We start from the raw sequence: 26,453 nt of genomic DNA, 5'->3' as shown, positions 1-26,453 counted from the left end.
TTCCTGGTGGATGTCCATACTTTGCAACGCCTCACTGACATCCGTCTCGATGGCAATCTGGACGCAGGGAGGTCCGGGTCGTGCTTGGGGCACAACAATTTCACTACCCGCTCTCGGGAACAGCAAGCTACGCATCCTATCGTTAGGTAGGTATGGTCCCGGAGAGTTCTTCTGGAACCCTCTTATACACTTGCGCAGCTTTTCACGTGCCGCATCCCTCGACTCCGTTGACTTGGGGTCGTCGAAACCTTCGGTCACCAAGGTCCGGCAGATATTGCAGACTTGGGGGTCCCAATATTGCAGGAATTCGGTAATGATGGTGCAGGGGGCATTTGACCTGCACGCTTTGTGACTGTAGAAGTTCCTACTCTTATGGTTGCAGAAGATCGCATCGCATTTCATCTGGGGTTCCTCCTGTAAAGAAAGGAAAATTAAATGAGTATGCGATTGTTTATCTCACATGATAAAGAGATATGCAAATATGAATATTTCAACCATTATAGCTTAGGATAGTAAGCTAGAAAGAAATTGGGAAAGACACATACTTGTGTATCCCTTCCAGCCAATTACAGTGACCTCCCCCCAATATTAAGGATATAGAGTTTCCTTTATCAGGGCAACTCAAAAGAGAAGGGTTCTAACCTCTGGGGATAGAAAAAGTGTACACTGCCACTGACCTTCTTAATTATTTAATATTGTGGGGTAAGTATTAACTGATTTCCAATCAGAGTATTGAAGGAATTCTATTCTTTCAATATAGGATTGGTCTCAGCAAAAGACTGTACAAGGATACACAAGGTATGTTGGAAAATAACTACTGTATAATAAATACTATAGTTTTCTGTCTGCAGTATATACTATACTGCAAATATATTGGCTACTGTATAATCATATACTGTAGTTCAGCCGGCATGTTGCCAGCATGGCCAGCACCTGGCGGAACAGTACGGCCGGCATGTCGCCAGCTGGACTAGAATTTAGGAAAGACATATACTTGTGTATCCCTCCCAGCCAATTGTTGTGACCCCCCCCCCCCATATTAAGACTAGAGTGTTTCCTCATCAGGGAAACTCAAAAGAGAAGGGTTCTAACCTCTAGGGATAGAAAAGTGTACTACCACTGACCCCTCTAAACTATTTAATATTGTAGGGTAAGTTATTAACTGATTTCTAATCAGAGTATTGAAGGAATTCTATTCTTTCAATATAGGAATGGTCTCAGCAAAAGACTGTGCAAGGATACACAAGATATGTTGGAAAATAACTACTGTATAGTATATACAATAGTTTTCTATCTGCAGTATATACTATACTGCAAATATACTGGCTACTGTATAATCATATACAGTACTGTAGTTCAGCCGACATGTTGCCGGCAGGGCTAGCACCTGGCAGCACAGTCCGGCCGGCATGTCGCCAGCTGGGTAGTACCTGGTGGTACTGGTCCAGTCGGCATGCCGCCGACCGAGTAAATACCTGATGGCACCGGCCCAGCCGACATGCTGCCAGCTGGGTTAGTACCTGGCGGCACTAGCTGACAGAGAGAGAAAAAGCATGGAATGAAGGGCTGCCTTATTAAAATGTATGTTTACAATAAATAATGGTGTAAGTATATAATCTTACTGCCCTCCTCCAGAATGAGGGTTCAAATGGAAGGGGAGAATGCATCATTCAGGCTTCCATCCAACCGCAAGATCCGTTGTCAGCATTGCTGGCTTCAAGAAAGTGGATGGCAGTCCAAGGGAGGACTGAAGAACCTTCAGGAGCAGAAGGGTCTCCCACCGGCAGCCGTCATAGCCAGCACAACCTTCCCGGAGCCTTGCATCCATAAGGGAAAGACTGAGTGACTAAAAAGCTGCTTATGTAGGAGCCCGGCCGGCACCACAACCTACCCGTCAAGCGGTGAGATTGCAGGACAACGGCCACAGTCATCGCTAAAGGACAGAGAGGGGAAGGGAAAAGGGTCCTGTATCAAGTGTAGAAGAAGGCGACAGGATTGCCGCCACTTCCACACAAAAATGAAACAATGTTTCAGTATCGGCACCATCCTAGGCGGCAGAAGAATATCTGTTCTTCAGCCTAGGGTCTGCCAAATCTATCAAGTGTAGAAGGCGGCAGGATTGCCGCTACTTCCACACAAAAGAGAAACAATGTTTCAGTATCAGCGACATCCTAGGCGGCAGAAGAATATCTATTCTTCAGCCTAGGGTCTGCCGATACAGGACTAGTCTTCTAGACCGCAGGGGAGAAGGTGGCGGCATCATACTACCACTTCAGGTGCGGCCTAGGGAAGCTTAGCCTTCTATGCTGGCAGCTGTAAGCCGGCAGGGGAGTGACTACTCGCTCTGCTGCTCTGCCGCCGGCAGAAAGACTGAATACTCTGAGGTTCTGTCGAAAACCAAAGCCAGGATCGCCGGCAAAGGTGGGAGACAGAAAACCCTAGCCTAGTCAAGCCGGAGTGAACTACTCTATGGCAAGACCAGATAGGGTGGTCGCCTACGGCGGAACTCAGAGGGAAGGAGGGATTACCCTTAAATCTCCACAGGAGACAAGTATCGAGTTATATAATTCTAGGAGATGTACTATCTCCCGTTGAATTGATAAAACAATACACGAGGGTAACCAAGGATAATGTTAGGAAGTATACTACAGCGCATAGGCTAGGTACCCTAGCGCGAGACGAGATCTTAGTTACCTAAATCGCCGAAACTCTAAAACGTATACAATCGACAAAAGGAAGGGGAAATTATGCATAAAATATATATCTTTACTAGTTTAATTGTGCCTAAATAGGTTTCATAATTTATTAATGCTATTACAACCGGGAAAGTCGTTCTGCTAACTAAATAACACAAGCATAACAAACGACAGTGCCCATGGCGCCTCCGGTGACAGGCCTACCTCCTTAACACAATAAATGACTCTAGTTTCACTGTGAAGCAGGAGCTCAAAATGGAGTTTTTATGATAAAACAAAGTTTTATGAATACTTACCAGGCAGTTATATATATATAGCTGATATCTCTAAATCGGCAGAATTTTTCAAAACGAGGCAACCGCCTTGTGGTGGTTGGGAGGTAGGTGGTAACACCCGTCACAGGGTGGTCCAAGGAATCATTCCCGTGTCCAAGACTTCAGTTCATCTATGCCCGACCTGTCTCCTGAGGGGAGGTGGGTGGGCCTTAGAATATATATATAACTGCCAGGTAAGTATTCATAAAACTTTGTTTTATCATAAAAACTCCATTTTTATGAATAGTACTTACCTGGCAGTTATATATATATAGCTGATTCACACATTTGGAGGAGGGAAACAGACAGCAAAAATCGTTGGGGAAACAACAAAAGAGTTGGAGATAAAACACCTTGATTCCTTGCCTGCTAAGGTAACTGATTCAAAGGTACAGCCTTTAGAGTGGCTTTCCCTTAGGAGAGTTTATCCAGGAGTAAGCCTGCAAAGCTGCAAAAAACTCAATCGAGTCTGTCAAAGGGATAAGACCAACAACTTGGCTAGACTTCAGAAACTACCTTCGCCCCATTTAATAAAAACAGCAACCTTACTCAAACTAACCACCTAACCCTGCAACATAGACATAAACTATCTATCTAGACTGAGGGAACCGCACCACAAGACGAAGTCCACAGACCATCATAAAAACACAAACCCTCATACATGCATATAAACCAAGGTTGAGTGGGGTTATTAACTCCTTTGCCTAATACAGAAACCGCAGCTATGTATGGGCCCAAGGTACAGCACTTACCAAAGTCTACTCTCACCTCTCTAAGTTAATGAGAAGCGAAGACAGTTGCTCCTCCAGAAAATAGCATCCATGAATAGCCTAACTAACATATATTCCTGATATGCCAGAGAGGTAGCAATGGCTCTCACTTCATGAGCCCGTAATTTCAACAGGGCGAAGTGTTCCTCCTCACATAAGAGGTGGACTTCCCTAATTTTCTCCCTCAGGAAAAAGGACAAAGCATACTTAGACAGGGGTTTTTGGCGGATCTTTCACTGAACACCATAACAAGTTGGATGCACAGCTCACGTTCATAGTGTGAGCCAAAAAAAAAAAAAACTTCGAGGGACCTAACTGGGCAGAGGAGTCTTTCCTTCTCTCGACCCACTAGGTTCGTGAGGTTAATGACATCAAACGTCGTAGGACAGGGTTACGAAGGGTTCTCGCTCTTTACGAGAAAGATGAACCTTAAGGCACAAACTGCCCTATCCTAATTGAAGTTCACCCTCTTCCCAATCGCCTGGACTTCGCTGACCTCTTGGCATTTGCTAGAGTCATAAGGGAGAGGGTTTTCTTTGCTACAACCCGAAGAGAGGCTAGCGAGATAGGTTCAAATTTCTTGGAGCACAGAAACTTAAACACCACATCCAGGTTTAAGAGTACCTATTACATCGTCTGAAAAGACCCAATGAGGTCCTGCAAACCTTGATTTTGGGACAACTCTAGGCCTCTATGCCTCTATGCCTAAAGATGGCGGAGAGCATACTGCTGTATCCATTGATGGTAGATACAGCCAGCTTAGCATCCTGTCTGAGGTACAAGAAGAAGTCTGCAATCTGGCTCAGAGAGGTAGTGGATGAGGAAACTTGTGCCGCCTGCACCAAGCTCTAAAGGTCTCCCACCTAGATCGGTAGACTCTTTGTGAAGAGATGCTCCTTGCTCTGGCGATAGATTTCGTCGCTTGTGCCGAAAAGCCTCGAGATCTGACAAGCTTCTAGTCAGTCTGAAGGAAGTCAGTTGAGAGCAAGGGGGGTAAGATGATACCTCTCGAAGTGGGGCTGTTTGAGAAGATCTGGACTTGCCGAAGTCTTCATGGGAAGTCCATCCACATGCCCATCACTTCCGAAAACCATTCCCTAGCAGGCCAGAATGGAGCCGCTAGGATCATTCGCCCCGAATCGAGGAGAGCGAATCTCCTGAAGACCAGATTGATGATCTCGAACGGGGGCAACGCAAACATGTCCACCCCCGTCCAATCCATCAGGAAGGAGTCCACTGCTACAGCTTCCTCGTCCGGGACTAGGGAGCAGCAGTAGGGGATCCTCTTCTTCCAGTTGGAGGCAAAAAGGTCTGTTACAGGTCTGCCCCACAACATCCAGAGACTGACAGACTTGCGGGTTGAGAGACCATTCTGAGGGAAAAACAAGTCTCTTCCTGCTGAGCATGTTTGCCCCGATGTTTCTAGCCCTAGAACAAACCTCCTTTCTAGATCCAAGAAATCAGAACGAAGGCGTCCTTGATCTCGACACACGATTCGACTAGTGTCATCACGAAGTCCTAGATTCTCATGTTCAAAGTCATGCCTCATGCTAGAACTTCGACGTCGAGCGTCCTGAAAGACGAGGCGCCGATTGTCCTGTAAGACGTGGCGCCGATAGTCCTGTAAGACGTGGTGCCAAAAGTCCTGTAAGACGTGGTGACAAAAGTCCTGTAAGACGTGGAGCCTGTAAGACGTGGTGCCAAAAGTCCTGTAAGACGTGGAGCCTGTAAGACGTGGCGCCGATAGTCCTGTAAGACGTGGTGCCAAAAGTCCTATAAGACGTGGTGCCAAAAGTCCTGTAAGACGTGGAGCCTGTAAGACGTGGAGCCGAGAGGTTAACAGAGCGAGACACTGAACGTTCTAAAAGACAAGGTGCTGAGCGTCCTGGTGTCAGAAGAGAGACTTCTTGTTGACAGGAAGACCTAATTATTCGATAGGCTCAACGTTATCTAAAAATCCAGATACAGGGACGCTCTGATTTCTCCAGAGAGCAGTATTCCGCTACATAAAGCAAAAGTTACGTGAACATGAGAGGGGCGGAGCTGAGACCAAAACACACGCCCGAAACAGACCCATTCTACACCCGTTCTTCCTTGTAAACAAACCTCAGATAAAGTTTGATTGCATAGCCTGCCACTTAGACTCCTCTCTAGAACTGGGAGAGAGAATCGTTGTAGCTAAAAACTAAAGGAGGTTTCCCTATAAAAGGAAAAAGTAATCCTCCTTCAGAAGAAGTACTGACCAAAGGTCTGCTCCCCTCTTCTCCAAAGATTTTGATGTCTCCATGGAGGACTTTGACTTCTGAACGAAGGCGTAAAGAGCATTTACGTCCAGGACCGGACAAAAGACTCCCTCTCCCAAAAGAGAGACATTGAAGTTGCAAAGTCGGTTAGGCAGAAAAGTCTTATCGGAGTAACTAACAAAGGAGGATTCACTAGGAAAAAGATTTCGCATCCATCCCAGTAAAAACACGGACCAAAGGTCTGCTCCTCTCCTCTCCCAGGCTCGCCAGAAGTAACAAGGCTGGCTCTTACTGTTGTTAGTCATCAAAGGTTTCTGTTTTAAGAAACAAAAATTAATATATTCTTAAAGCTCCATTAATGACCATGTGAAAATTCAGAGGGTGGGGAACATGGAGCAACAGAACTTAGGATCCTCTCCTTCTGTTAACCTCAAACAATTCAACAGGAGAAAAGTGATCACTAAGTCATCCTTGACAAAGATCTTGTAAGACGTGGCGTCGCCCTGAAAGAACAAGTCGGCGATCGTATTATTATCCTGAAAGACGAGGCTGCCCTCGTCCCGAAAGACGAGGCTGCCCTCGTCCCGAAAGACGAGGCTGCCCTCGTCCCGAAAGACGAGGCTGCCCACGTCCCGAAAGACGAGGCTGCCCACGTCCCGAAAGACGAGGCTGCCCACGTCCCGAAAGACGAGGCTGCCCTCGTCCCGAAAGACGAGGCTGCCCTCGTCCCGAAAGACGAGGCTGCCCTCGTCCCGAAAGACGAGGCTGCCCTCGTCCCGAAAGACGAGGCTGCCCTCGTCCCGAAAGACGAGGCTGCCCTCGTCCCGAAAGACGAGGCTGCCCTCGTCCCGAAAGACGAGGCTGCCCTCGTCCCGAAAGACGAGGCTGCCCTCGTCCCGAAAGACGAGGCTGCCCTCGTCCCGAAAGACGAGGCTGCCCTCGTCCCGAAAGACGAGGCTGCCCTCGTCACGAAAGACGAGGCTGCCCTCGTCACGAAAGACGAGGCTGCACTCGCCCCGAAAGACGAGGCTGCACTCGCCCCGAAAGACGAGGCTGCACTCGCCCCGAAAGACGAGGCTGCACTCGCCCCGAAAGACGAGGCTGCACTCGCCCCGAAAGACGAGGCTGCACTCGCCCCGAAAGACGAGGCTGCATTCGCCCCGAAAGACGAGGCACCCTTCGCCCCGAAAGACGAGGCTGCATTCGTCCCGTAAGACGAGGCAGCATTCGCCCCGAAAGACGAGGCTGCATTAGTCCTGTAAGACAAGGCAGCATTCGCCCCGAAAGACGAGGCTGCATTAGTCCTGTAAGACGAGGCAGCATTCCCCCTGAAAGACGAGGCTGCATTCGCCCTGAAAGACGAGGCTGCATTCGCCCTGAAAGACGAGGCAGCATTCGCCCTGAAAGACGAGGCAGCATTCGCCCTGAAAGACGAGGCTGCATTCGTCCTGACAGACGAGGCAGCATTCGCCCTGAAAGACGAGGCTGCATTCGTCCTGAAAGACGAGGCAGCATTCGCCCTGAAAGACGAGGCTGCATTCGTCCTGAAAGACGAGGCAGCATTCGCCCTGAAAGACATGGCTGCATTCGCCCTGAAAGACGAGACTGCATTAGTCCTGAAAGAACGAGGCAGCATTCGTCCTGAAAGGCGAGGCTGCATTCGCCCTGAAAGACGAGGCTGCATTTGCCCTGAAAGACGAGGCTGCATTCGTCCTCAAAGACGAGGCAGCATTCGTCCTGAAAGACGAGGCTGCATTCGTCCTGACAGACGAGGCAGCATTCGCCCTGAAAGACGAGGCTGCATTAGTCCTGAAAGACGAGGCAGCATTCTTCCTGAAAGACGAGGCTGCATTCGCCCTGAAAGACGAGGCTGCATTCGTCCTGTCTTGAAAGACTTAGCGCCGAGCGTTAAGGCAAAATGATATTCATTATGCCGCTCGGCGCGTTCGGTTCCGACCAGAGGGTTCATAAGGCCGACTGGCGCTCTGGGACAAAAACCGAGTCAATGATGGTTTGTAAGCATTGTTATTAGTAGCGAATATCTATGACAAAGTATTGCCATTAAGTCATAGATATTAAACTGACATTTCCATAATAAAATAAACTTTCAAACATACTTACCCGGCGGTCACAAAAAGAAAAAACCACCGGGTAAGAGTTGAGATTAAAAATAAATGTTGAACACACTCACCCGGTAGTTACATATAACCACCGGTAAAATTAAATGTCATAAATACCTACCCGGTAGTTACATACAAACGCCGGGAAAGTTATACGTTAAAGATTAAAATGAACAGAAAAAAGGGAAAACAAATGTAATCCACAATTAATTCAAAGGGTTTTCAAAAACAAGCGAGTTGTAATGATAAAAAGAACAGATATAGCAATAACGTATCTATATATATAAATGTAAACAATAGGAACATATAAATGAAAATGCTACTAAAACTAGAATTCCCATATAGTTGTTGTTGGAGAATAATAGCCAACACTTTAATTCCCAAATCGAAAAGAACGCTACCAAGGCATGTTGGGACTGCACCGAAAGTAACAAGAACTAACAGCGTAAATTAACCATACGCTAGTTCTATTTAATTATGAAATTAGATCGATGATTTAAAGAACGAATACCAAATGGACAAAAACTTCTTTAAAAAATTTTACATTAAAAGTTAAAAAACTTATATAAGTGGAATTCCTCCCATTCTTACATAAAACAAATAAAGAGAATTGCAAGACATACATGAAGATTATGTCACACGACTGTGACGTCATAGAGTTGCCGGAACGTATTTCCGTCATCAGGATTAAAAACTTTGCACCTAAAATATAGTGCATAAACAAAACCTCTGCATACAAACTGTGAGGATCATACGTCACTCGCACAAACACGAAAATTAAGTTATCACTCATGATAAACAAAGTAAATAATAATAATAAAACACGATTGCCAAAACCCTAAATCAGTGTACTTCACCAAACGAAGTCCAAAAAAGCGAAGAAGGGAAAATGATTCGAAAAACTCTCAATGGTGGACCGACGATGTTTTCGATCCAGCCTTCAGAGATGAACTGAAGTCTTGGACATGGGAATGATTCCTTGGACCACCCTGTGACGGGTGTTACCACCTACCTCCCAACCACCACAAGGCGGTTGCCTCGTTTTGAAAAATTCTGCTGATTTAGAGATATCAGCTATATATATATATAACTGCCAGGTAAGTACTACAGTGAACCCTCGCTACTTCGCGGTTCGACCATCGCGGATTCACCACTTCGCGGATTTTTTCCATAACCCATATATATACAGTAATATATATATATATATATATATATATGTATGCATGTATTCATGTATATATGTAGGTATGTATATGTGTATACATATATATATATATATATATATATATATATATATATATATATATATATATATATATATATATATATATATATATACACACACACACACACATATATATAAATATATATATATATATATATATATATAATATATATATATATATATATATATATATATATATATATATATATCTAAAGTAGGAAGATGTGATGTAGTTCTAAAGGAAAAGTATGGGAAATATGTCTGGGTAATAAGCAAAGCTCTACCTCCAGTTTGTTTCTACATTATGATCAGAGATAAATGTAAACAAAACATTGGTTGCCATTTTTTATCGTGCTTTTTAGCATGTTTAGGAAATGCATGATATAAAATCACCTTTAATATTTGTGCCTGTTTTAGTTTAGGGTACTGTAGTACATGCATTAAGTGTTCTGTACATTAAAGGGTAGTTTGTTAACAGTACTACGTACAAGGGAAGGTTTTAAAAGTCTGAATATACATGTTGAATAAATAGATAAATATGGTGTCACTACTTCGCGGATTTTCACCTATCGCGGCCGCGACTGGAACCTATCTACCGCGATAAACGAGGGTTCACTGTATTCATAAAAATTATAAACTGTAAAGAATAAATACTCAACTTTCCAGAGGCAAAAGAAGCCGGAGATTGCATAATAAATCCTCACAAAAGCGATCAAAAACGTTAGATCAACAGGGAACACCACCGTGCGAAATCACTACAAAAATAGGAATGAGCGCCATCTTGGATACAGTGCCATCTAGATTTCAGTAGTAGTACGGGAGGAAGGGTAACCTTGATAATGGCTCCCCTTCTATTTTTGTCACTCTTCCCCCTCGAAACGAAAACGCTATTCGGGGTGAAGATTGCTATGTGTCGTATCAAGATATACGTCCCCTGATATTATGCGATATCCTTAAGAGAAATTTTAAGGATATTCGTGCCAGGAGTTCGAATTCTGGAGACCTAAAGGTTAATTCTCTGGGAATATCACTGTAGCCAAATATTCCTTAGAAAGCTACTTATAGGAACCTTCCATCAGGACGACATGGCTTGAGCCCCAAAATTTTAGTATCGTATTTGTAAATAAAAACATAAAGAATTATCACCTTTTCCATTGTTTACATCTATAATTTCCAGATCAGCTGATTAACCCTGGATAGGTACGGTCCTCGGACACCCCTTTAAGGGTATACTCGGACGCGAACGACCCCGACGCCAAAAAAAATTCTTGAAAAATCAGTTTTTGCAGTAACCTCCTTTTTTCTTTTGCCAAAAAAAACTTCAATGAATGCTTAAAACAACTGTAAAGATAAATACTACTCATCTGCAGAAAAACTATTTATTATAAATATTTTAAAAAATTAAGTAGAAAAAAAAAAGACCTGACATAAAAATTCATAAAAAAAAAAGTTTATACATATATACACAAATCCTTTTAGGAATTGATTCTTGAATGTTTAGGACACATCTTGATGTATTTTGGATGAAGTCAGACCCATGGAGGTGAAGATCTGAAATGAGAAAAGAAGGGTAACTTTTTTTGGCCAAAAAAAATTGTCCAAATTTCATGAATTTTTTTGGGTACCCAAATGAAATAGGAAGTGGCTAATTTTTTTAGGGAATAAACATATGTTATCCTAAAATAGAAATATGTAAAAAAATCTTCATTATTTTGTAAACTACATTTATATCAGGGGCCATATCTAAAGGTAATTTTTTGAGTACTTGGAAATTTCGTAAAAAAATACATATATTTAATATATAATATGATATTTATGCAGGTAAAAATATACCAAAATATCACAAATTCTATAGGGAACAAGAATATATATAGATAGGGCAGCTTACGCTTCGGATATGTCCACAAAATGGCCGCCAACCACACTGACTCAGACTCCCTAATCTGCCACTTGAAATGTAGGAAGGGTATGTCAATTTCAAGGTGTTATTTACTAATCTAATTATTATTGGATATGCATAAAAATTGTTTGGTGGGTTGCTGGATAATTGTCGATTATTTTACGACTATAAAATTAAAATTCTGACCCAAAAAATTTTTTTTGAAGGGAAATAAAATCGAAAAAAAAAAAATGTAAAACAATATTTTAGCTAAAAAAATTTGATGATATTCAATCAAAAAAAAAGTAAACAAAATTTTCCGACAAATAAACATCTAGAGGAATCATTACTCTGTGATAGTTCCTTAGTACGTAGTAATTTTGAAAGAATTGGGAAAAAACGAAAAAATGGCAATCACCGGAAAATCGAACACATACCTATATATACGCCATATCTGGCTAAAAAAAAGATAGGCATGGGTAGCCAGATCATCTAGAAACACTTTCCAACACTATAAAAATATAAGTTTTGCGACACTACTTGCCAATTCCTTACGGTAACATGACTAAGCAAAAAAATGCAAAACAAATAAAAAGGGGCACTCGTGGAAAAATGGCCATTCTAATATACGGCATTTCAGAAAAAAAAAATTTCAGCCACGTGCTAGGCAAACCATCAAGGCATATTTTCCGACAAATATACATATAAATGAAATATTACTCTGTGATAGTTCCTTAGTACGTAGTAATTTTGAAAGAAATGGGAAAAAACGAAAAAATGGCAATCACAGGAAAATCGAACACATACTTATATATACGCCATATCTGGCTAAAAAAAAAATAGGCATGGGTAGCCAGATCATCTAGAAACACTTTCCAACACTATAAAAATATAAGTTTTGCGACACTACTTGCCAATTCCTTACGGTAACATGACTAAGCAAAAAAATGCAAAACAAATAAAAAGGGGCACTCGCGGAAAAATGCCCAACATTCTAATATACGGCATCTCAGATAAAAAAAAAAGACATGCACGTGTTAGCCCAACCATCAAGGCACACTTTCTAACACATAAACATGAAAAAAAAATCAATAATATACAGCAATTCCTTACTACGTAGTAAATTTTTACAAATATTGAAAAAAAAACAGAAATTGGCAACCGCAGTTAAATACCCAATATACCAATAACTACGTCGTATCTGACAAAAACAAAATCACGCATGGGTAGCCAGATCATCTAGACACACTTTCCAACATTAAAAAAGCAAAAGTTTTACGACACTATTTCGCAATATCTTACGGAAAAATGACTTGGCAAAAAAATTAAAAAAAATTAAAAAGGGACACTCGCGGTAAAATGCCCGACATTCTAATATACGACATCTCAGATAAAAAAAAAGACATGCACGTGTTAGCCCAACCATCAAGGCACACTTTCTAACACATAAACATGAAAAAAAAATGAATAATATACGGCAATTCCTTACTACGTAGTAATTTTTACAAATATTGAAAAAAAAACAGAAATTGGTAACCGCAGTTAAATACCCAATATACCAATAACTACGTCGTATCTGACAAAAACAAAGTCATGCATGGGTAGCCAGATCATCTAGACACACTTTCCAACACTAAACAAGCAAAAGTTTTACGACACTATTTGGCAATATCTTACGGAAAAATGACTTGGCAAAAAAATGAAAAAAAATGAAAAAGGGGCACTCGCGGTAAAATGGTCCTCGTGGTGATGAACGACATTTTAACTAAAAAAAAAAACATGCACATGGTAGCCAAACAATCCACCAAGACTTTCCACAACTGATAACCTATACAAGTTGCACCATTCTACGACAATTTCATAATACGTAATAACTTTGATAATTATGCAAACTACCTCAGAAGGGTAAACTCGGACGCGAACGACCCCGACGCGTCTCAGAAATCGGGGAAGGAGTACAGCTACAGCAATGCACATCTGGACACTACTAGGGCGTGTAGGGGAGACACCTCCTGCAGGTCGATCACCCACAAATTCTGTCACAGGGGTGAGTCACGTGAGAAAAACCTGTTTTTTTTTGACGCTCGGGGTCGCAAACGACCCACCGTACCTATCCAGGGTTAACACATAATGCCATACGATATTTCATATTTCCTTGATGAAACAATTATTACTTGATTTATCATTTTCCCATTGGCATACTAATTTTAATAGTTTTATTTGAAATACTTCTCATATTTTATTTATTGCGAGTTGAATCACATATAATTTTAACCGGAGTTTCATTCATGTTGCCAATAAACGACAATTTATAGATTTTAGCTCTGTGGTGTTTGAATATACAGCTTAGTAAATTATTTATATCATGTTGTAAGAAAACTATACTCTCGGTTTCATAACACTTTGTAAAGTTATCTTCTAAATTCAGCATTTACATTTAATTAAGTCATTTGTACATTCATAGATTCCCATTAAATTTCGTTTTTGTTTCTCCAATTTCGGACAGAGCTTTTCCCGATTCTAAACAGAATAACAGCTATGAATATTGTTTGTTTTCTTGCCTTCATTTACCACTAGTTAGTTTATATTTGTAAATAAATTTACTCGAGGATCTTTACTCAACAATGAAAAAGTACACTGTAATGTAAAAATATCAGTCTTATACAAGCTGTTTTATTTCTTAGTAGGTTGGTCAGGGCACCAACTGCCCATTGAGATACTACCACTTGAGAGGTATTGGATCTTTTGACTGGCCAGACAGTAATGCATTGGATCCCTCTCTCTGGTAACGGATTATTTTTTCTTTGTCTACACTTACACAGAATAGTCTGACCTATTCTTTACATATTCTCGCCTTTCCTCATACACCCGACAACAATGAGATACTAGACACTTCTTCACCCAAGGGGTTAATTACTGTACTGCAATTGTTGTGTACTTTACTCTTGGTAAGTGTAGAAGAGACTCTTTAGCTATGGTAGGCAGCTCTTCTAGGAGAAGGATACTCAAAAATTAAACCATTGTTCTCTTGTCTTGGGTAGTGCCATAGCCTCTGTACCATGGTCTTCCACTGTCTTGGGTTAAGAGTTCCCTTGCTTGAGGGTACACTCGGGCACACTATTCTATCTTATTATTTTTTTTTCTTCTCGTTTTTTTTTTAAATGGTGTGGTGGGCAGGCTTAATAGAAGGGCCACGGATGCCTGGTGGTTTATCAAGCAGTCGTCTTTTCCTTTTCTGATTATTTTTCTTCTCAAAACCATCCTTACTGTCCTCCCCGAAGGGGCTATCCTGGAGGGTATCTAGCCTTGCATGGTGTATCGGCTCCTCCATGTTGACCAGTTTTTCTGACTTTTTACTATAGTCTATGGCTTTCATCAATCACTTTATTTATAATTATGTACATATTGTTTTTGTTATAATTCTTGTTAATCTAGTTTTTAAGTATGTCTCTTTTTTATTTCTATTAATTCTTATGCTGTCTGGAGACATTAAGTGAAATCCGGAACCAGTACAGCCTAGATTTCGTCAATGTCGTCTTCTGTATTGCAATATTCGTGGTCTTCATGCAAATATTCAAGACCTTACAGTTGCGTCCAGACAGTATGATATTCAATTGTGCTCAGAAACTCTGGTTTCTAATATGAGACACTTATCTGAGCTCCTTATAACTGGTTTTAAGAAGCCAATAATGTTGAAACGTGATGCCATCCCTATGGCCACGGGAATGGCTGTGTATATTGGGACTGAGTAACCTGCTTCTCATAAGTCCTGCTATCAATGTGGATGTCATGAGATTCAGGTAATAAAAGTTTGTGGCAGGCATAACAACTTTTATTTGTTCGATCTACCGGAATCCCGACATGGATGATTCTCTCTTTGATTGTCTTCTTACCATTATGGCTAAGATACAAGAAGATGATAGAAAGGCTTCTTTTGTCTTTGTTGGTGATTTTAATGCTCACCATAGGGAGTGGTTAAGTTCTATCTCTCCTACCGATCGCCATGGCTTCAGAGCTTTAGACTTTGCCTCTGAATCAGGTTGTGAGCAAATCATAAATGAAGCTACCCACAGGTCTGGTAATTGCTTGGACCTCGTATACACCGACTCCCCTGGCATTATAACTAGTAAGGTTGGTTCGCCAGTCAAGACATCTGATCATGCCTTGATTTCATTAGTAGTGGAGACTGAGCAGCCTGTCCCTGATATATCATACTCTTGTAAAATTTATATAAAATCCCAAGCAGACTGGAATGGGATTTTGCATGATCTTTTGTGCTTGAATTGGTCACAATTATATAGTAGTGTAGATCCTGTTGTCCCTTTGAATGAGAATATAGTCAACATAATTGATAGGTGCATCCCTTCTCGTGTGCTAAGGTATCGAGTGAAGGTCAACCCGTGGTTCAATGATGATTGTAGACGTGCTTATTTGGAGAAGCAGGAGGCCTATCATCTTTGGAAGGGTAACAGATCAGATTTGGCCTGGAATAACTATACTCAGCTTCGAGCTTTGGCAAAGAGAGTTTATGCCTCAACTGAAAAGGAGTACAATTTAACCATAAAAGAAACCCTTTCTGGTGCAACTCAGGAACATAAATGGTGGTCTACCCTTAAATCTGCACTCTTTGGTGTAGATGCAACAGTTCCTCCTTTACTTAAACCAGATGGCTCAGTCACTCACTGTCCAAAAGGAAAAGGCAACCCTTTTGGCTGATGTTTTTACAGTAAACAGAGTAATGAAAAACTTGAACTTCCTCATTCATGTTTTCCTGAGGCTAAAATAACTAGTTTAGCTTTTCGATCTCGTGAAATTAAAGCTCTGTTGAAGGACCTTGATGCTTATGGAGGTGTAGACCCAAATGGTATTTTTCCATTGTTTTTTATAAAGACAGCAGATTTCTTAGCTCCAAAGTTATCTGTTATTTTGGGCAAGTTAGCAAGAAGAGGAGCTTTTAGCACTTGTTGGAGGATTGATAATGTTACTCCTCTATGTAAATGTGTTTGTGGTAGCTCAAGTCCCACTGATTACCGCCCAATTTCCATAACTCCCATATTATCTATAATTTTTGAGCGTCTTCTAGAAAAACGTCTTAATAGGTTTGCTGAAGGTAATCATCTATTCCCTAGTTTGCAATTTGGTTTTCGTAAAGGCCTTGGAGCATGTGATGCCCTCCTTACAATCTCCAATGCTGTACAGAAATCCCTTGATTGTGGTCAGGAAGTTCGTATGATTGGCCTTGATTTTAGTGCTGCCTTTGACCGTGTTAATCATGAGGCCCTTATTTTCAAACTCAAACAGTTGGGAGTACGTGGGTCGTTTCTTAGTATTGCTATTGATTTTTTAAGTAATAGATCTCAAAGAGTTGTTGTTGATGGGCACCATAGTGAGTATAGGAATGTGATATCCGATGTTCCACAGGTAGTGTTCTTGGCCCATTACTTTTCATACTGGAATATATAAGGTTTTGTGTTTAAGAAAATTTTAATGGTTTTTGTGTGTATAAAAAAAATCATTTTTTGATTTATATTGTATTTTTTATGGAATCCCTCAAGCCCCTCTTTCCAAAAAATATCTTAATCTGTTATTATTCCTTTCGAGGTATTGACAGCAGCCCCTACACTCAGTAGGGAGTGTAAGGGCAGTTATTATTCCACACTACTGGATGTATATAGAAGAGAGTGAGTACATCCGTCCCTGGAATTCAATGTATCGCAAAACATGATCATCTCATTTAATAGAAATAAATGATGCATTGCTCAAAATGGGTGAAACGGGAGAAAGTGAAGATATGAAATCAAGTTTCAAGGCTCAGCTAGAAGATGTTGTCATTAGAGAAGTTTTGACATCAGGCATGGATCTTCGTCAGTATTCTCAGTCAGTTGAAAAAATGCTTCGACAGTTGGAAAACTTGAGTCTCCAAGATTTCATCAACAAGGCTCAAGATATTGCTACTCCACATCACCAGATCACAAAAGGTGATTCCATACTGGAACTTAGTGATGGACAGTTTTTTTAAATGTTTGCCCCAGAACCAAGTGAACATAAAGTGAACTAGAACAGTTTTTTTGCGGAGATAGCCAAACTTTTAAGTGTCATAAACATTAATAGGTAACAGGAGCTATTGAAATGGCATACTGGTACTTGCCCAAATAGATACACGGTTAGGTGTGCCTTTGTTTATACTTGTACTGTATTGGAACACTTATGAGTGCCCCACCTGTGAAAAATTTCTTGTTTGTTTGTTATTTGTGGAGCTGAATTGTGAAGGAACACTAATTCTATGTTTAGGTATTCATAACAGTTTTTGGTTAATTTTCAAATAAATATCATTTTGCTTGTTTTTATGAATACAGCATCTCATTCCAGTTCCTTACACCAATGTGCTCCCCTTCTCAGCCAATGTTTTTTTTCTTAGTTTTAATTATAATATTCCCTTTCACCTAATGTTCTTATACTTTTACTTATGATCAGCAAGCTAAAGGCAGGAGAAGCAAAGGGGTAAGTCAGGTTCTAGCTGGGTCCCCTTGCCCAGTATAAATCAAGGGGTGGTGCCCAGTGCTCCCTTCTTTTGACCTGTTACCTAGATTTTTGGGTATTCCACTGTTGTATATTTTTTGTGTAGTTAACGTCAGGTTGTGGTTGGCATTCGGACACTAGGCGGTTTGGTTGCTACCTTTGGCCACAGTCCGCAAACCACTACAATACTATATACTATATACACATGACATGTGGTTTGGCCTAGAAATCAAGCTTGTTGCATATGCAGATGATGCTACTCTCTTTGCATCAATTCCATCGCCTGAATGTAGATCTGGGGTTGGTGAATCACTTAATAGAGATTTAGCTAAAATTAGTGCATGGTGCAAATTATGGGGTATGAAGTTGAATCCTAACAAAACTCAAAGTATGATTGTAAGTAGGTCAAGGACGGTGGCTCCTCAACATCCAGATCTCAGTATTGATAATGTTTCTTTAAATTTGTATGACTCTTAAAATTTTAGGTGTGATTCTCGACAGCAAATTTACTTTTGAGAAACACATTACGTCTGTGTCTTCTTCAATTGCACAAAATATTGGCTTATTGAGAAAGTCTTTTAAGATTTTCGGTGATCAATCTATTCTGAAGAAGTGTTTTAATTCTTTCATTCTACCTTGTTTTGAGTATTGTTCTACTTGTCTGGTGTTCAGCTGCTGATTCTCATCTTAATTTGTTGGACAGAAACTTACGGTCTATTAAATTTCTTATTCCTGATCTAGATATTAATCTTTGGCACCGTCGTTCAATTAGTTCATTATACATGTTGCATAAGATTTTTCATAACTCTGACCATCCTTTACATTCAGATCTCCCTGGACAATTCTATCCTGTTCGTAATACTAAGCAAGCAGTTAATTCTAATAGCCAGGCCTTCTCCATCATGAGGCTCAATACTACGCAGTACTCTAGATTGATTGATTGATTGAAAGTTTTCTGGCATCCTGACATCTAAGGTCATTGACGCCGATACCATTTACTGTATATGAAAATTAAAAGAGAATTCGATTAAAACCATAAAAATTAAGAAGTCATTAAAATAGTTAAATAGTTTTCAGAAGACCTGCTTCTGAAATAAATCTAAAAATTCCGCTCGCATAGTAAGACACATCATGTCCAAGAATCTTGGCAAGGATAAACCTGCCATCCTCACCTCGAGCCTCAAACAGATATCTATTTCTTAAGTTAGTAAAATTAGGGCATTCGGTCAACAAATGCCTCACTGTTAAAGGTACTAAGCAGTCCTCGCAATACGGTTGGTGTTGGCCCTTCAGCAGAAACTCGTGTGTCAACCGTGTGTGACCAATACGGAGACGACAAAGAGTCGTCTCCCATTTTCGGGGAATCATGTTATACCTCCAAGGTGATATGATATTTGTTACTTCCCTCATTTTATTGCCGTCTTGACTGTCCCAGTGCTGTTGCCATTTATCACAAACCAATTTCTTGATGTAAGGTAGGAGATCGTTACATGGAATGGGATACCTCCTTGGTAGCAACTCGGATGCCGCATTCTTCGCCAGTAAATCTGCCTTCTCATTCCCAGACACACCTACATGTGCTGGAACCCAACAAAATCGAACAGTTATACCTTTCCGTCCAATAATAAAAAGCCATTCTAAAATCTTTAAAACTAGAGGGTTACTAGAATTAAAAACTTCTAAAGCTTGAAGAACACTCCTTGCATCACTAAAAATTGTAAAATTACCCTCCTTTTCCAAAGCTATTTTCTCAATAGCGGTTAATATGCCATACAGTTCGGCAGTAAATATGGAAGCTGTTAGAGGAAGTGCACCTCTACAATTAAAATCATTACTATGTACTCCAAATCCAACGCCAGCATCAGATTTGGAGCCATCAGTATATATAAAAGTCGATCCCCTATGTTCTTCGACATGTTCCATAAAAAGAGACCTGGATTCTAAGTCAGTCATATTCTTCTTAACTCCAATAAAGTATTTACAAAAAGATATGTCAGGTAATTTCCATGGAGGCGTTGATGATACCTTGAATGGAAGTACCTTATTTCTAATTATATCCAGACTATTTAAAAATCGTTTCACCCGAAAGCCATAAGGTTGAGGAGATTTTGGGTGCAACTCAAAGTATGATGCGTGTCTTACAAGGCTTGCAGTCTGAAAGGCTAGAGAGCTAGGGAGTCTTTGCAATCTAAACCAATACCGAAGAATGGAAGACATTCGGTAAAGGTCTAGAGGTAACTCTCCAGCATCAACAAGGAGACTTGGGATAGGCGAGGTTTTAAAAGCTCCAGTAGATAATCTAATACCTGCATGATGTATCGACTCTAATATTTTTAACCGGCTTGGGGTGGCTGAAGAATATACCTCACAACCATAACTAATTTTGGAAAAAATCAAGGCCTTGTATAATTTTAAAATAGTATTGCGGTCTGCCCCCCATGATGTATGGGACAATACTTTTAAGATATTCAGAGCTTCAACACATTTAGCTTTTAGCGCTTTTAGGTGAGAAACCCATGTAAGTCTACAGTCAAATATCAAACCTAAAAATTTGGTTTCCGATACACATGGTATCCGTTGACCTTTAATGTATATATCCGGGTCTGGATGTACTCCCCGGATACGACAAAAATGGACAATGGTAGTTTTACTTGTCGAGAACTTAAATCCATTCATGTCAGCCCACTGGATAATTTTATCAATAGAGAGTTGGATTTTTCTCTCAACCATTGCCATTCTAGTGCCAGCAAATGATATTGAGAGATCATCCACAAATAGTGTTGAGAGAACATCCTGGGGAATGGCTGAGGATATCCCATTAATTGCTAGTGCAAAAAGGGTTACACTCAGCACACTACCCTGAGGAACTCCTTCTTCCTGGCACTTACTCTCTGATGGAGTTTCCCCCACTCTCACTTGAAAAACTCTACATGAAAGAAATGCCTGAATAAATAGTGGCAGCTCTCCTCTCAATCCCAATTCATGAATGGTTTTAAGAATACCATATCTCCATGTGGTATCATATGCCTTTTCAAGGTCAAAAAATACTGTAACATGGTGCTGTTTGGAAGCAAAGGCTTCACAAATAGATGACTCAAGTCGTATCAACACATCAGTCGTTGAGTGCATTTTTCGGAATCCACATTGAATCGGTGATAAAATACCTTTCTTTTCAAGGTACCATATCAGCCTTGCATTGACCATCTTCTCCATGATTTTACATAAACAAGATGTCAATGCAATAGGACGATAGTTTGCTGCTAAAAACTTGTCTTTACCGGGTTTTAAAAAGGCTAAAATAATGGCTAGTTCCCAAACACTTGGGTAGCTATGATCATGCCATATTCTATTAATAATGCTTAAAATAAATAGCTTTGTATTAAAATGTACATGTTTAATCATTGCATATGGAATTCCATCGGGTCCAGGGGCTGTATCGTTGCAATGAGCAAGTGTGGAATCAAATTCTCTTTCAGTGAAAGGAGAATTATACGACTCTTCCCTTCTTGTTGCAAAATTTAAAATTTTCTTTTCTTCAGTGCTCCTATACTGGTGACCAGGGGCTCCTTCACACTTGCTGGATACATTTGAAAAATGATTAGCCAGGGCATTGCTAACTTCATTTGCTTCAGTTACATACTGGCCATTCACCTTCAACACTGGTGGTGGGTTGGGGGTGAATTTGCCAGCTATCTTTTTTACTTTCCTCCACACAGAAGATGGTGGTGTTCTACTGTTAATGGAGGAAACAAAAGACATCCATGACTGGCGCCTTGCTTCTTTCATGGCACGACGGAACTGTGCTCTACATTTCTTGTACATTATTAAATTCTCATCAGTTCTGCGTCTACGCAATCGTGTTAGAGATCTTCTTGTGGCTCTGTGGAGTGCAGTTAGTTCTGAAGACCACCACGGGACTGGTCGTCGTTTGAATAACCCTGTTGTTTTGGGAATTGAATTGACTCCTGCTGTATGAAGAGTTCCATTCAGTAGGTCTATGGCATCATCAACACTTTCAAACTGTTCTGCTCTCCCTTCGATTTCACTTAGCTCACAAAATTTAACCCAGTCTGCCTTGTCTAGATTCCAACGTGGCGATCTTTGCAAAGGCGGACCCTTGTTGGTGTTTATAATGATTGGTGCATGATCACTAGTATGCCAATCATCTAATGTCCTCCAATCAAAATCAAGAAGGCAGTTAGAGCTTGCAATTGAAAGGTCAATGCATGACAAAGTACCTGTCTGAACATGGAAGTGTGTGGGCTCTCCGGTATTAAGGAGTCCCACATCCTCATTCTCCACAATTGATGAGATAATATTGCCCCTTGTGTTGGCCAAAACATCACCCCATAAAGGATGTCTACCATTCATATCTCCCAGTAAGAGAAAAGGTTGAGGGAGTTGTTGAATGACCTCTGCTAAATCATCATATAAAATATTATCATTTGGAGGTAAGTACAGAGAGCATATTGTATATTTTCTCCCTATATCAATTTGTACAACAACTGCCTGCAGGGTTGTACGTATAGACATGGGTATTTGGGGAACATCTCGACGAATGTACATGAGACTTCCGCCATGGCTCCCTGCTTGTTGATTATATGGTGTTCTATAGCTAACATACTCTCGAGGACTAGGAGTGTTAGAATCAAGCATACTTTCCTGTAGACATACAATTATGGGGGAATGCTCATGAATTAGGAGCTTAAGTTCTTCATATTTCGCCCTCAAACCCTGACAGTTCCATTGCAAAATGGAGGAGAAAACTATGGATTATTTCTGGAAGACATCTTGGATGAGGTCTTCCCATTAGCAGTTTTTAATGTAACATTATTACCAGTATGTTTCTTCAGAGGTGGTCTTGTTATGTTGGGTTTAACGTTGGTGTTTTTCTTTGTATTCTTTTTATCTATTTGTTGAGGTGGATGGTGGACCTCAACTTGAATTTCTGATTTATTCAGTCCATCTTCTGGTTCATTAGAAACATCAACATACAAAACATCAAATTTATTTGATGTCATAACCTTAACATTTCTAATGGAGGGTGGAGAGAGAGATGGAGGTCTCTCTCTTTTGCGATTAATAGATGGTGGGATTCGAGGTTTTTGCACCTTTCCCACAACAGGTGCATCAAGTAAGTTAGTCTTAAGTGGAACCTCCATCAGATCAGGCAAGGACATGGCCTGAGAGAGGTTTGTATTACTTTTTGTAATGGCGGCTGAAGGCTGTACAGCAATGGGCAATGACCTAGTGTTAATACACCGTGGTAAAGCCTCAGGAGGTGATAAGGTTACCTCGTTATTTGACATTTTGTCAGATAGTATACTTTTTTTTGAGCTATTGGCAGTGCTAGGTTGGTTTGATTTTAATGCCTTAGCATATGTATTTGATTTATTTAATAGTCTTTTGGCATGGGTCACACTTATGTGTTCTAAGTTTGATTTGTTGAGGGCAGCTTCCTCCAACTTATATAGCTCGCAAATCTTGTCTGTAGATTTGTGATTCGAGCTGCAATTTAAACACCTGGCTCCAAGTGCACACTCTCCATGGTAAGATTTGGAGCAAATACCACACATCTTCTCATTTTTGCAAACTTTGGACGGGTGCCCAAATTTAAAACAATTAAAGCATTGCAATGGCTTCTGCTTGAAGGGTCTTACTTTAATCCTTTCGTTCTCGATAATAATATGAAAAGGTACATCAGCATCCTGGAACGTAAGGATTATCATTGATGTACCTGGGACTTTATGAACTTTCCAAACATTTAATGGACACATGGCCAGTATCTCCTCCTCTGTAAAATCATATAGGTCTCTGTTAAAAACTACGCCCCTTCCGTAGCTAAAATTTAGGTGGGGTTTGACATCTAACTTAATGTCATCATTATTTATTTTCATATTGGACAATATTACCGACTGTGTACTGGATTTGGCATGGATAAGGAAACTATTTTTTCCGAAACGAGATATATCGCCCGGTGCAATAGTTCCTACTTTTTTCTGAATCAATTTGCATATTTTAAAATAATTCCCTGTAACCCCCTTTGATTCAGCTATAAGCCACATCGGTGGTTTTGGATTTCTCTGGGAGGGCATGACTAAATCTGTGCCTTTTTCCAACCAATCGGCAGGCCTGTACACATCTAAATCTTTTGGTACCTTATCGCAGAGAGCAGCCGCGACATTCAAGTTATTAATTTTAATATTATTCAAATTACTTATTGCACTAAATGCTTCGTCATAACTACTATAAGATATCCATGAATCCCAAGTTTCAGCTTCAAGTTTCATCCTTATTTCTTTTATGCATCCATAGCATTCAAATGCTTTACATAGATCATCATAATTTGTTTCTATTGAAATTTGTGTAACATGGAGGATTCGAAGTTTCCTCGTGTTACCCAAATTACTCGATTTAGAAATATCAGTAGAATGGTCCTTTCTCGTTCCGAGGTCATCAACAGAGCTATCCCTTATCACATTAGCAGAGGTCGTCAACAGTGCCGGGGGAGAGTCAGCGTATCCAGGGGATGGGGGTTCGTTCCTTAAAGAATCCATTATAGTAAAGAGAGGGAAAAGAGTTAGTTTGATGTACCTGCTCGAGAATGTTAGGCCATCACGCGTCGGAAAGGAAATTTGCACTCTCTACTATCGGCACAATGAGAGTATACTTCCCAGATGGTCCACTCCATACCCTACCCGAAGGATAGCATCAAAACAGATATAGAGGCACAGGTGTAAGCTGAACCCGCCTGTTAGGACTGAGACCAAGAAATTATGGAATCATCCTCCCCATATCTATAATGACGGGCTTCCGGCCAAAAGCCGAGAGTCCTACCCCAAGCATTGGATCCCCCTGGATTCCGAAGACCCAACACTTGAGAATAGTTCCGCCAAAAAGGTCCAAACCATCTTCGGGATGGCTGAAATCATCCAATACTCTCATATATAGCTTTGAATGCAAACACCTCCCAACCGCGATACCTCCTCCCACTCATCAAAGCAGGCAGCAATAAAGGATGTATGAACATCCCCGCCGGGGCTACAATGGATGTGAAAACATCCAAGCCATAGGAGAAAAGAAAAAAAAAAAAAAAAATAAATAAATATATATGTACATAATATATACACACATATAATGAGGGAAATTTTTCTCATAGAGTTTGGAAAGCAAGACTAAAGAAAGTTTGTGAAATTAGGATAAGGTTGAAGTAGTATTGAGAAAAAGAAAAAGGTAAAAGAGAGAAATTTAGATTCGAACTGGGGGAGCAATTTCCCCAAGTTCGAGAGCCCTCTTGCCCGTCACCAAGTCTCAGCACGGGAATTGAATGCCGTGCTGAAGCTTAATGACTTCATCAAGGCATTCTCTCATTAAGAGGGCAGTACTCTAGAAGTTTTATTCCAGCTGTTACCAAGTTGTGGATTGATCTTCCTAATCGGGTAGTTGAATCAGTAGAATTTCAAAAGTTCAAAGTTGGAGCAAATGTTTTTATGTTGACCAGGCTGACATATATAGGACATATCTTTTTTGACATTGTTACTGTTTTAGAATGATTTATTGTTAACTTGTTCTCATCATTTATTTATTTCCTTATTTCCTTTCCTCACTGGGCTATTTTTCCCTATTGGAGCCCCTGAGCTTATAGCATCTTGCTTTTCCAACTAGGGTTGTAGCTTGGCTAGTCATAATAATAATAATAATAATAATAATAATAATAACAATAATAATAATAATATCGTTGTTTTTTGTTCAGTTATTGTGGGTGTATGCGTTAGGCAATGATAACATTACTAATGATACTTTTATCATTATCTTTTAATTTTCTAACACATTGAAGTAGAAGATGGGATAAACATTATTACTGTACCTGGTTACTGTAGATGTCGGACGGATTACCTATAGTAATTAACAAGAGATGACAACAACGCACCAGGAATTGCCTCATTCTAAAAGATTGCTGCATAAAATTTCATACGAAAATTGTTTGTGGTCGTTGTATGAAATATGTACACTTGTTTAATCTTAAATTGTATATATATAGTACAGTTGAGAATTACAGTAATGTTGTTTATTGTAAATGTAGCCTTCGTGTAAGGTGCCTCAATTCGACCAAATGAAACAGTACACAATTACAGTACAGTTACGCTTGACTGTAGTGATAGTATATTACAGTAATATACACTACAGTATCAGCGTGTTATACAGTATTACTTGATAGGAACAACATATTGTGATAGAAATCATGTAAAAACAATATTAGGCAGTACAGTACTAGTGTGTTAATTATCTGAGCATAGACAATAGGCAGATAGTTGTTAAGTTAGGTTAGGAGTTTTCCCACCCTAGGGCACCAAAGATGCACAAAGTTGCACCTGTCTCTGTTACCTAACCCTCACAAAAAGTGGGAGCTGACTGTAATACAAATATAGGCTGTGAGTTAACCTGCTGAAAACAGTGATCAGTACTTTAGTAATAGTACTGTACAGTACATATATCACAGTAATAATATATATTACAGTATCAGTGAGTATTGTTAAATATGAACAATAATGTTTGGTTGTTACTGTACGTAATACATGTACAGTAATGCCTCACAACACAAAATTAATCTCTTCTGGAGTGGCTTTCGTTTTGTTAACATTTCCTGTTACGAGTCACAGTTTAAGTGTAAATCAACTAATTTGTTC

The 26,453-nt window shown here is 40.2% G+C and overlaps 1 protein-coding gene across 1 annotated transcript in view; it reads right to left on the bottom strand.

Moving 5' to 3' along the window:
• The window catches only part of Gos28 (golgi SNAP receptor complex member Gos28), a 139,939-nt gene that overhangs the window by 44,403 nt on the left and 69,083 nt on the right, over positions 1 to 26,453 (bottom strand). The gene's annotated exons all lie outside the window — the stretch shown is intronic.

The sequence above is a fragment of the Palaemon carinicauda genome, chromosome 2 (assembly GCF_036898095.1).
Source record: "Palaemon carinicauda isolate YSFRI2023 chromosome 2, ASM3689809v2, whole genome shotgun sequence".
NCBI classification, from domain to species: Eukaryota; Metazoa; Arthropoda; class Malacostraca; order Decapoda; family Palaemonidae; genus Palaemon; species Palaemon carinicauda.
This window is presented reverse-complemented; position numbering and strand designations above follow the sequence as displayed.